The 13,945-nt window shown below is 38.9% G+C and overlaps 1 protein-coding gene across 1 annotated transcript in view; it reads right to left on the minus strand.

The window, feature by feature from the left end:
• LOC121377304 overlaps positions 1-10,193 on the minus strand; it is a 63,696-nt gene extending 53,503 nt beyond the window's left edge. Inside the window, exons 1-2 of the mRNA XM_041505240.1 lie at positions 10,135-10,193; positions 9,641-9,806 (exon numbers count right to left, since the gene is read on the minus strand). The gene's annotated coding sequence lies outside the window, so the exon portion shown is untranslated. The remainder of the gene's footprint in view (positions 1-9,640; positions 9,807-10,134) is intronic.
• Between the last annotated feature and the right edge of the window lie 3,752 nt (positions 10,194-13,945).

A 13,945-nucleotide genomic window follows, 5' to 3' on the forward strand; every position in this document is an offset into this window, starting at 1 on the left:
GAGCATGAGAGAGAGAGTGTGAGAGACAGACAGACAGAGAGACAGAGAGAGAGAGAGAGAGAGAGAGAGAGAGAGAGAGAGAGAGAGAGAGAGAGAGAGAGAGAGAGAGAGAGAGAGAGAGAGAGAGAGAGAGAGGGAGAGGGAGATTGAGAGAGAGATTTTCAATTTTTAACATTTAATCAAAATTTAATCAAAATTCAGACATTCTAAATTTTCCACTACTTTGTGAAGGCTGCCCCAGAGGATCATTGTACCAAGTTTCAGAATAATTCAATCAAAACAATAGGAGAAGATAGACAAAGCTGATGGACGCATGGACACATGGACGGATCGACAGACATATGGACAGACAAACACCAGACAAACCAGTATTAGAAAAGATCCAGGGGCGGGACGTAGTCCAGTGGTTAAGCACTCGCTTGATGCACGGTCGGTTTGGGAATGATTCCAGTCGGTGGGCCCATTGGGCTATTTGTCGTTCCCCACCCAGTGCGCCACAACTGGTATATCAAAGGCCATGGTATGTACTATCCTGTCTGTAGGATGGTGCATATAAAAGATCCCTTGCTACTAATGGAAACATATAGCAGGGTTTCTTCTGTAAGACTATATGTCAGAATTACCAAATGTTTGACATCCAATAGACTATGATTAATAAATCAATGTGCTCTAGTTGTGTCGTTAAACAAAACAAACTAACTTTTTTTTTTTTTTAATCTCCACTGACAAACTTCACAGCAGTGCTAACAAGCAGCAAGTGAATTACGAAATGTTTAACATCCAATAGCCAATGTGCTCTAGTGGTGTCGTTAAACAAAACAAACTTTAACGGGGGTTTTCTAAAAAGCTCCACTGATAAACTTCATAACAGCACTAAACAGTACCAAGTGATTCTTAATAATTAAAAAAAAAATTAACTAATGGTTTCCGAATTCACTGTGCACTTTTAAGTGATATATATATATATCATTTAGGCAGAGCCGATTATATATATATCGGCTCTGCCTAAATGATAAAAGTCGGCTATTGCAGGTTAATGGTTACGGTTTGTGGTTCGTCACGCTCCATCTGAAAAAAATGATAGATGTAGACACACAAACACATGTGCCCGTAAAACGAGTTGGCCCATTGTGCGCTGCAAGACTTGCCTGCACTTGCTGATGTTTTACCATTTATTCTGCTGCAGACCTGGCCTGGTATACGTGCGGAGGTGTGTGTCAATTAAGAATAATGATCATCTAGTGTTGTCAGGCAGGCAGCCACAAAGAGTGCGTCGCCCATTCACGGCTGGCTGCCGCACACTGGTCAACAATATTCTTACAGATCATTAATTGATCGAGATGCAAAAAAAAGAAAAAAAGAAGCACTGATCGTTTTTTTTCCCACAAAAGAAGCAGTTGAACATCTGACAACAATGCAGAATGATCAGCATAATATTGATTAATACAGTGACACTAGAATTACAGGGAGCGCCTCTGGCACAGTACGTTCATAGTAAAAAACAACAACTGCTATAGCGAAATACACTTTTAAATGCTAAGAACAGATAGATAAACATATCAACAACTCTTGATTTTACGGGTATGCCTCAAAGACAATATACCCGTACACTGATCAACAAGACAAGATTTTTACCAACATCAGACACAGACAAACTCTAGATTTTCAGGGAGTGCCTCCAGGACAATACGTTCATGAAAACTGCTATACGGAATTATACTTATAAATACTAAGAACAGACAAATCAACACATCAACAACTTTAGATTTCTAGGGATTGCCTCCGATACAAAACATTGGCACTAAAAGAAACTGCCATGAGGAAATACAGTCAGAAATACTAAGAACAGACAAATCAATACATCAACAACACTAGATTTCTAGGGATTGCCTCCGATACAATACACTGACACTTAAAGAAACTGCCATGAGGAAATAGTCAGAAATACTAAGAACAGATAGATCTATCAACAACTCTAGATTTCTAGGGAGTGCCGCAAAGACAATATATTTATACAAATGGAAATACACTTGTACTGATCAACAAGATAAGATTTATACTAGTTAACAACTGATACACTTATAAATGCTAGAAACAGATCAACATATCAACAACACTAGATACTTAGAACAGATAGATCAACATATCAACACTAGATACTTAGAACAGATAGATCTATCAACAACTCTAGATTTCTAGGGATTGCCTCAAAGACAATATATTTATACATACGGAAATACACTCTACAATATACACTACAATTCCAGGAAATGCTTCCAGGACACTAGGCCTACGTTCAAGCTAAGGAAAAATTGCCATGACTTATACTGATCAACAACTCTAGATTATTTATACTAACTACAGATACCGACAAACTCTGATTTCCACGGAATGCCTCCAGGATAATATGTCTATACTAAAGAAAACTGCTATGAAGAAATATATTTATACTGATCAATAACACTAGATTTATACTAACTACTAATGTACTTATAAATACTAAAAACAGATAGATCAACATATCAACAACACTAGATTTTTGTCGTACTCTCAGACAGGGACCCCAGTGGCTCGAACAAAAGCTGCTGTATTCCGTAGGTTCTCCAAGGGGCCAAAGAATTCCGCCTTCACGATTTATACTAACAACTGATCAAGACAAACTCTGAATTCCAGGGATTGCCTCCGGGATAATATGTTTATACTAAAGAAAAAATGCCATGACGAAATACACTTAAGGTATACTGATCAATAATGCAAGATGTATACTAGTTAACAACTGATACACTTATAAATACTAAAAACAGATAGATAAACACATCAAAAACTCTAGATTTCTAGGGAGTGCCTCAGAGACAATATATTTATACATAAGAAAATATACTTTTTTCTGATCAACAATGCTCGATTTATACTAACAGTGGATAAACTCTACTATTCCTGGAAATGCCTCAGACTGGTATATAAAAGGCCGTGGTATATGCTATCCTGTTTGTGGGATGGTGCATATAAAAGATCCCTTGCTACTAATGGGAAAATGTAGCGGCTTTTCTCTCTATGACTGTGTCAAAATGACCATATGTTTGACAATTGGCTATTTCTCGTTCCAGCTAGTGCACCACGACTGGTATATCAAAGGCTGTGGTATGTGCTGTCCTGTCTGTGGGATGGTGCATATAAAAGATACATTGCTACTACTAGAAAAATGTAGCGGATTTCCTCTCTTAGACTATATGTCAAAATGACCATATATTTGACATCCAGTAGCTGATGATTAATAAATCAGTGTGCTATAGTGGTGTCGTTAAACAAAACAAACTTCCACAACAATAACTCACAGCTGTGTTACTCCTGAGACTTAAAACACTGCATTTTTATCAAAAGGTAGAAAGATACCTGTAACTCTTTCAGTTACTGTTAAAAACGTCCAACATATACATGTACTCTTTATCTTGTACTTCAAGACCATATACAGATATATAACATGTACTTCCAAGTCTTTCATAACACTAACTCACAGAGCTCTGTGTTTCTCCTGAGACTTAAAAACACTGCATTTATATCAACAGACCGGCCTCGGTGGCGTCATTGTTAGGCCATCGGTCAACAGGCTGGTAGGTACTGGGTTCGGATCCCAGTCGAGGCACAGGATTTTTAATGCAGATACCAACTCTAAACCCTGAGTGAGTGCTCTGCAAGACTCAATGGGTAGGTGTAAACCACTTGCACTGACCAGTGATCCATAACTGGTTCAACAAAGGCCATGGTTTGTGCTATCCTGCCTGTGGGAAGCGCAAATAAAAGATCCCTTGCTGCTAATCGGAAAGAGTAGCCCACGAAGTGGCGACAGCAGGTTTCCTCTCAAAATCTGTGTGGTCCCTAACCATGTCTGACGCCATATAACCGTAAATAAAATGTGTTGAGTGCATTGTTAAATAAAACATTTCTTTCTTTCTTTCTTTTATATCAACAGGTAGAGTTAAAATTGTTTTGTACAACACCACTAGAGCACATTGATTTATTAACATCGGCTATTGGATGTCAAACATTTGGTAATTTTGACATTAGTAACAGAAAATTCGCTACATTTTTTCTAATAGTAGCAAGGGATCTTTTATATTATGCACCATCTCAGAGACAGGATAGCACATACAACAGCCTTTGATATATCTGGCTGGAATGGGAAATAGCCAATGGGCCCACAAATAGGGATCGATACTAGACCCATCACGCCTCAAGCGAGCGCTTTACAACTGGGTTACATCGTACCCCTAAAAAGGTAGAGATACCTGTAACTATTTCAATTACTGTTACAAACGTCCAACATATACTGTTTATCGTGTACTTCAAGACCACATACAGATACACAGTATGTACTTCCAAGTCTTCCGGGCTTCTCCTGAGACTTAAAACACTGCATTTTTATTAACAGGTAAAGTTGTAACATGGCAGATTGCCAGCACATCTAAAGTTTGTTTGCTTTAACGACACCACTAGAGCACATTGATTTATTAATAATCGGCTATTGGATGTAAAACATTTGGTAATTTTTACTATGACATATAGTCTTAGAGAGCAAATCCACTACATTTTTCTAGTAGTAGCAAGGGATCTTTTATATGTACCATCCCACACAGACAGGTTAGCACATACCACGGCCTTTGATACACCAGTCGTGATGCACTGGCTAGAACGAGAAATCACCACTGGGTCCACAGACAGGGATCGATCCTAGACCGATCACACATCACTTTACCACTGGGCTACGACTTGCCCCTAAACAGGTAGAGAAGGAAGGAAATGTTTTATTTGACGACGCACTCAACACATTTTATTTACGGTTATATGGCGTCAGACATATGCGGTTATATGGCATCAGACATATGGTTAAGGACCACACAGATATTGAGAGAGGAAACCCGCTGTCGCCAATTCATGGGCTACTCTTTTCGATTAGCAGTAAGGGATCTCTTATATGTACCATTCCACAGACAGGATAGTACATACCACGGCCTTTGTTACACCAGTCATGGTGCACTGGCTAGAACGAGAAATACTCAATGGGCACACAGACGTGGATCGATCCTAGACCAATTGTGCATCAAGTGAACGCTTTACCACTGGACTATGTCACAGCCCTAAACAGGTAGAGATACTTGTAACTATTTCCATTTCTGTTAAAAAATGTCCAACATGTTTTCATGTACTTTAAGATCATAGACACATACATAAACGTACACATATTTCCAAGACTTTCAAGCGCTGTACGTCTTCCATTCACTTGTAAGGTCATCATGGTGGGATGTAGCCCAGTGGTAGAGCGCTCGCTCGATGCACGGTCGATCTGGGATCGATCCCCATCGGTGGGGCCATTGGGCTATTTCTCGTTCCAGCCAGTGCACCACGACTGGTATATCAAAGGCCATGGTATGTACTACCCTGTCTGCGGGATGGTGCATATAAAAGATCCCTTGCTGCTAATCAAAAAGAGTAGCACATGAAGTGGCGACAGCGGGTTTTCCTCTCTCAATATATGTGTGGTCCTTAACCATATGTCTGATGCCATATAACCACATATGTCTGATGCCATATAACCGTAAATAAAATGTGTTCAGTGCGTCGTTAAATAAAACATTTCTTTCTTTCTTTCTATAAGGTCATCACATGCTATAAGTGTAGTGTGTAAAATAGATTGCACTAACCTGCTTTGTGTACAGGTAACATGGCAGATTACCAGCACATCTAAAATAGATCTGAAGGTGCACGTTGCTAGCAGATATATCTACCTCGGGACGAACAGCTTTTACAAACATGCCGTTATTGATATCTGATAACAGTTCAAATTGCAGTAAATCAATATTACCAACCCGTTTGTCAGTTTGTTTCTTTCCAAGTGGACACAAATTAAATAAAGACTCTTTTTTTTCAGAAATATAGATATCATGGGATATAGGTACAGGTATGTTTATTATGGAATATATGGATTAGATGGATGGATGGATAATTGGATGGATGAATGGGTCGATGTATGGATGGATGGATGAAATGATGGATTGGTGGGTTGGTGGTGGAGTGGGTATGTGGGTGGATGGATGGATGGATGGATGGATGATTGGATAAATGGATGGATGGATGGAAGAATGGACAGATGTATGGGTGGGTGTGTGGGTGGGTTTTGCATGGATGGATGGAAGGATGAATGGATAGGTGGATGAATGGATGGATGGAAGGGTGGGTGAGTGTATTGGTGGGTGAATGGGTATGTGGGTAGATGGTTGGATGGATGGGTGGGTGGGTGGGTGGGTGGGTGTGTCAGTGGGTTAATGAGTGGATGGATGGATGGATGGATGGATGGATGGATGGATGGATGGATGGATGGATGACTCAATAGGTGGGATTATAATCATATTACCAACTTCTCTCTCACTAACTGCAAACAATTAACATACAAGTTTAATAATTAAAATAGCTCTGTTAGTTGGAAACACAATACACTTAATAATACAAGGTCTAGTAACAATATATTCCACTGCACAAAACACGATCTAACAAAACAAAAATGCCCATCATATAACACAGTATCCAGTAAAACATAACTTCCATCATATAACACAGTATCCAGTAAAACATAACTTCCATCATATAACATACTATCCAGTAAAACAACTTCCATCATATAACACAGTATCCAGTAAAACATAACTTCCATCATATAACACAGTATCCGGTAAAACATAACTTCATCATATAACACACTATCCAGTAAAACATAACTTCCATCATATAACACACTATCCAGTAAAACATAACTTCCATCATATAACACACTATCCAGTAAAACATAACTTCCATCATATAACACACTATCCAGTAAAACATAACTTCCATCATATAACACACTATCCAGTAAAACATAAATTCCATCATATAACACAGTATCCAGTAAAACATAACTTCATCATATAACACACCATCCAGTAAAACATAACCTCCATCATATAACACACTATCCAGTAAAACATAACTTCATCATATAACACACTATCCAGTAAAACATAACGTCCATCATATAACACACTATCCAGTGTTATCCAGTAAAACATAACTTCCATCATATAACACACTATCCAGTAAAACATAACTTCCATCATATAACACACTATCCAATAAAACATAACTTCCATCATATAACACACTATCCAGTAAAACATAAATTCCATCATATAACACAGTATCCAGTAAAACATAACCTCCATCATATAACACACTATCCAGTAAAACATAACTTCATCATATAACACACTATCCAGTAAAACATAACGTCCATCATATAACACACTATCCAGTGTTATCCAGTAAAACATAACTTCCATCATATAACACACTATCCAGTAATACAGAACTTCCATCATATAACACACTATCCAGTAAAACATAACTTCCATCATATAACACAGTATCCAGTAAAACATAACTTCCATCATATAAAACACTATTCAGTAAAACATAACTTCCATCATATAACACACTATCCAGTAATACAGAACTTCCATCATATAACACACTATCCAGTAAAACATAACTTCCATCATATAACACACTATCCAATAAAACATAACTTCCATCATATAACACAGTATCCAGTAAAACATAACTTCCATCATATAAAACACTATTCAGTAAAACATAACTTCCATCATATAACACAGTATCCATCATATAACACAGTATCCAGTAAAACATAACTTCCATCATATAACAAACTATCCGGTAAAACATAACTTCCATCATATAACACACTATCCAGTAAAACATAACTTCATCATATAACATACTATCCGGTAAAACATAACTTCATCATATAACACACTATTCAGTAAAACATAATTTGCATCATACAACACAGTATCCAGTAAAACATAACTTCCATCATATAACACAGTATCCAGTAAAACATAACTTCCATCATATAACACAGTATCCAGTAAAACATAACTTCCATCATATAACACACTATCCAGTAAAACATAACTTCCATCATATAACACAGTATCCAGTAAAACATAACTTCCATCATATAACACAGTATCCAGTAAAACATAACTTCCATCATATAACACAGTATCCAGTAAAACATAACTTCCATCATATAACACACTATCCAGTAAAACATAACTTCCATCATATAACACACTATCCAGTAAAACATAATTTGCATCATATAACACAGTATCCAGTAAAACATAACTTCCATCATATAACACAGTATCCAGTAAAACATAACTTCCATAATAACTATCCATCATTCCATATACACAGTATCCAGTAAAACATAACTTCCATCATATAACACACTATCCAGTAAAACATAACTTCCATCATATAACACACTATCCAGTAAAACATAACTTCCATCATATAACACACTATCCAGTAAAACATAACTTCCATCATATAACACACTATCCAGTAAAACATAATTTGTCATAAACATAACTTTCATCATATAACACACTATAACTCAGTAAAACAGTATCATAACTTCCATCATATAACAATATATCCAGTAAAACATAACTATCACTATCCAGTAAAACATAACTTCCATCATATAACACACTATCCAGTAAAACATAACTTCCATCATACTAAAAACATAACTTCATCATATAACCAGTATTCAAAAACATAACTTCCATCATATAACAATATATCCAGTAAATATAACTTCCATCCACACTATCCAGTAAAACATAACTTCCATCATATAACACACTATCCAGTAAAACATAACTTATAACACACTATCATAAAACATAACTTCCATCATATAACACACTATCCAGTAAAACATAATTTCCATCATATAACACACTATCCAGTCATATCATATAACACTATCCAGTAAAACATAACTGCCATCATATAACACACTATCCAGTAAAACATAATTTCCATCATATAACACACTATCCAGTAAAACATAACTTCCATCATATAACACACTATCCAGTAATAAAACATAAACATCCATCATATAACACACTATCCAGTAATAAAACATAAACATCCATCATACACATGTAACACACTAGCACACACTCTCTAGCAAAACATTAAACGTCCGTCACATAATACATTATCCAATAAAACATAAACTCCTATTATTAATATACATGTATGTAACACACTGACAACTATCCACCACATACATGTATGTATGTAACACACTATCCAATAAAACATAAACTTCTACCACATACTTGTATGCATGTAACACACTAACACACTATCCAATAAAACATAAACTTCCATAACATACCTGTATGTATGTAATACACTATCCAATAAAACATAAATTTCAATCACAAACTTGTATGCATGCAACACACTAACACACTATCTACTAAAACATTAAACTTCTGTCACATAACACAAAAACACACTATCCAATAAAACAAACTTCTCCATCACATACCTGTATATATGTAACACACTATCCAATAAAACAAACTTCCATCACATACCTGTATGATTGCAACACACTAACGCACTATCCAATAAAACATAAACTTCCATAACATACACACACATATATTTAACACACTCTGTAGTAAAAACTAAAAGTTTCGAAAACACTCACCTGAAATCCTCCAGACATGACCACTCGCCCGCTGTCCACCTCTGCCCTGGGTGTGACGGCGGGGGAGGGGTGGCACCAGGGTGGGTACCGGGTATGCGAAGAACTGCCCCGCTGCGGTACCGGACTATCTTGCCTGCCCCTGTCCTATGCTTGTCCATTCCGTACACTGCAAAAACAAGGAGGACACAACACTGTGACAACAAGTCTTAGTTTGTAGTGGTAGGGCCAACCAAGTCGCTGGCCAGCAGAAAAAGCCGGCAGAACTAGGCCACACTAACTAAAAAAAACCACACACGCAATTCGTCATCGCAGCCCTTCCTCCCATGAGCACTTCTGCTGTAAGATTAGTTAACAAAAACTAAAAGAGTGGAGAACAACACACACACACACAAAAAGAACCTCACAACACACACAAACTTGACAATCCGGTGATATCACCTATGATGTGGTCATGGTGGTGTTAAGACAACGTCCACGATGCTGGTGTTACTCACCCCTTTTCCCTGTAGGTGTCTTATCTGGTAACAATTCATGGTGTGCACATTAGAATGTAGTGGCAGCGTAAGCGATTGCCCTCAATAGTATGCAGCCTGCCAATGCAGGCAAATGTACACATTGGGCCGGTCCATTATCTAGAGCAGGGGTGCAGGGTCAGGTGCACATACAATGCTGTGCTAATTAAACAGAATGAGCTGGTGGTGTGGAGGTATGAATGAGATCAACAGGGCAGAGAGGTGTGAGAGATTCCCCCCTTCCTGTGGTCGAGGAATGAGCCTTGATAGGAGGTGTGTGTGGGGTGGGGGGAAACAATGCAGATCCAATGAGAGCCTGCACAACAGGAATGTGTGTTAATAGGTCAGTGAAGGATACACCTCTCTCTTTCTCTCTCTGTGTGTTTCTCTCTCTGTCTGTCTCTTTCTCGTCTAGCTCTCTCTGTCTCTCTCTCTTTCTCACTTTCTGTGTTTGTGTCTCTCTTTTCCTATTTATATCCCTCTCTATCTGTCTTCCACTTTCTCTGTTTTAGTCTGACAGCCTCTCCCCATCTCCCTCTATCTGTCACTCCATTTCTCTCTCTCTCTCATATCTAGATCTCTCTCTCTCTCTCTCTCTCTCTCTCTCTCTCTCTCTCTCTCCATTTGTATTTGTGTCTCTTTTTTCCTATTTATATCCCTCTCTATCTGTCTTTCACTTTCTGTTTTAGTCTGACAGCCTCTCCCCATGCATCTCTCCCTGCCGCCCTCTCTGTCTCTGTGTCTATCTGTCACTCCATATCTCTGTCTGTCTGTCTGTCTGTCTGTCTCACTCACTCACTCACTCACTCACTCACTCACTCACTCACTCACTCACTCACTCACTCTCTCTCTCTCTCTCTCTCTCTCTCTCTCTCTCTCGCTCTCGCTCTCGCTCTCGCTCTCTCTCTCTCTCACCCACACTCACACGCTTCCCACAGGCAGGATAGCACAAACCATGGCCTTTGTTGAACCAGTTATGGATCACTGGTCAGTGCAAGTGGTTTACACCTACCCATTGAGCCTTGTGGAGCACTCACTCGGGGTTTGGAGTTGGTATCTGGATTAAAAATCCCATGCCTCGACTGGGATCCGAACCCAGTACCTACCAGCCTGTTGACCGATGGCCTAATCACGATGCCACCAAGGCCGGTTCGGCTATTGGATGTCAAACATCTGGTAATTAGAGCACAATGTTATATTAATCATCGGCTATTGGATGTCAAACATTTCGTAATGTTTACATATAGTCTTAGAGAGGAAACCCGCTACATTTTTCCATTAGTAGCAAGCAATCTTTTGTATGCACCATCCCAGAGACAGGACAGTATATACCACGGCCTTTGATATACCAGTCGTGGTGCACTGGCTGGAACAGGAAATAGCCCAAAGGACCCACCAATGGCAATCGAGTGAGCACTTTACCACCGGACTACGTCCTGTCCCTTCAGTTGTGTTCACAGTGTTAAATGAAAGGAAGGAATATTTTATTTAAACATGCACCCAATTTGGGCCCGCACATGTGTATGTGTGTGTGTTGGGGGGGGGGGGGGGGGGGGTGACAGGTGCCTACAAATCCCCAAATTACCAAAGGTCCACATTATTTCTATCAAATTTAGTTAATGTTACATAAACTTCTTTTTTTTTGCAATCACAAGGAATTCGCACACCCCCAACCCATTAAAAAACCTGTGTAAGTGCCTGCAACTCATTTTAATTATGGTTATATGGTGACAGACGTATGGTCAAGGACCACACAATGAGAGAAGAAACACAGGACAGCACATACCAGTCTTTGTTACACAGCTTTTGTTTAACAACACCACTAGAGCTCAATGATTTATTAATCACCAGCTATTGGATGTGAAACATTTGGTAATTTTGACATATAGTTTTAGAAAAAAACAGCTATGATCTTCGATTAGTATCCCAACAGACAGGATAGCACATACCACAGCTTTTGATATACCAGTCATGCTGCACTGGAAAGAAGAAGAAATAGTCCAATGAGTCCACCAATGGGGATTGATCCTAGACTGACCGCTCCTCAGACGAGTGCTTTACAACTGTATCTATATCCTGTCCATGCATATGGAAAAAAACTAAGAAAGGTTTTAATATTTAATGACACAATCAGAGCACATTTATTACCAGTAACCATCAACTACTGGACGGCGGGTGGAGGGGTGGGGAGGGTGTTTAGGCCAATGGCCAAGTGCTTGCTTGATGCACGATCAGTCAGTGATCGATTCCCATCACTGGGCCCATTTTGCTATTCCTTGTTCCGTTAGTGCACCACGACTGGTATATCAAATACTGTGGTATGTGCTATCCTGTCTGTGGGAAAATATCCAGTTAAAGAATGGATCGACCAATGGGGTTCTATCCTACAACGCAAGTACCTCAGGTGAGTGTTCTACCAACTAAGCTAAATGCCGTTCCGATGAAAGTTAAAGTTTGTTTTGTTTAATGACACCACTAGAGCACATTGAAAATAGAAAGAAAGAAAGAAAGAAAGAAAGAAAGGTGTTCCCCTATTATTCATTCATTCATTTCAACTTATTTCCATTTTTATATCCAATTATGGTTCAAGCACGATCTCATGGGCATACACACTGCAACTATCTGGGCTATTTGTCCAGGATAAAGAGCTAGCTGTTAGTAGTTAGTGAGAGAGAAGAGGATGTAGTGGTCTTACACCTACCAATTGAGTCATTAAAACTTGCTCTGGGTGGGAGCCGGTACCAGGCTGTGAACCCAATACCTACAGGGTACCAGCTTCATATCCGATGGCTTAACCACGACACCAACAAGGCTGGTTATAACATCACAGACTCTTGGTTCACTCTATAACAAAGACATGTTTTATTTAACGACGCACTCAACACACTTTATTTACGGTTATATGGCATCGGACATATGGTTTAGGACCACACAGGTACTGAGAGAGGAAACCCGCTGTCGCCACTTCGATTAGCAGCAAGGGAACTTATATATACACCATCCCACAGACAGGATAACACATATCATGGCCTTTCATATACCAGTCGTGGAGCACTGGCTGGAGAGAGAGAAATAGCCCAATGGGCCCACTGATGGGGATCGATCCCAAACCGACCACACATCAAGCAAACACTTTAGCACTGGGTTACGTCTCACCCGTATTAATCAGTGACTATTGGATATCAACCATTAGTTAATTTTAACACAGTCTAAGAGGAAACATGCTACATTTTCCCCATCAGTAGCAAGGCATCTTTTATATGCACCATCCCACAAGGAAAAAGTGTAGGAGGTTTCCGTTGATCACCAGGGGCCTAATTCACAAAGTTCTCTTAGGCTCTGCTAGACAACAAAGCATCCTCTTTGCAAGTCTTTTAGCACTGCACTGCGAGATCGCAAAGTTGTGAGAGTTTAGTGAATTAGGCCCCAGGTTTGACATCCAACAGGCATTGATTGATAAATCAATGTGCTCTAGTAGTGTTGTTAAACAAAACAAACTTTTTAACTTTTCAATAGAACCCATTCATTTGCAATCACATTGATTTCTCCCATCTCTAGCTACGCAAGACAGACCTATTCCATGATATCAGCCCACACAGAATACATCTGTCTTGCATAGGCTACGACATCATTGCCTTTAACATGGGGAGTATGATGTTGTTGTCAGTATGTCGTTGGTAATACAAGACGTCATATTAATGCGAGTTGGCTAGTTTTAGATAGATATTTTGTTATTAAAACCCTCATTATAAAAGCTACCTTGTTCATTTGTAGTATTAAATTATATTTAACA

Source organism: Gigantopelta aegis, chromosome 7 (assembly GCF_016097555.1).
Source record: "Gigantopelta aegis isolate Gae_Host chromosome 7, Gae_host_genome, whole genome shotgun sequence".
Taxonomy (NCBI): Eukaryota; Metazoa; Mollusca; class Gastropoda; order Neomphalida; family Peltospiridae; genus Gigantopelta; species Gigantopelta aegis.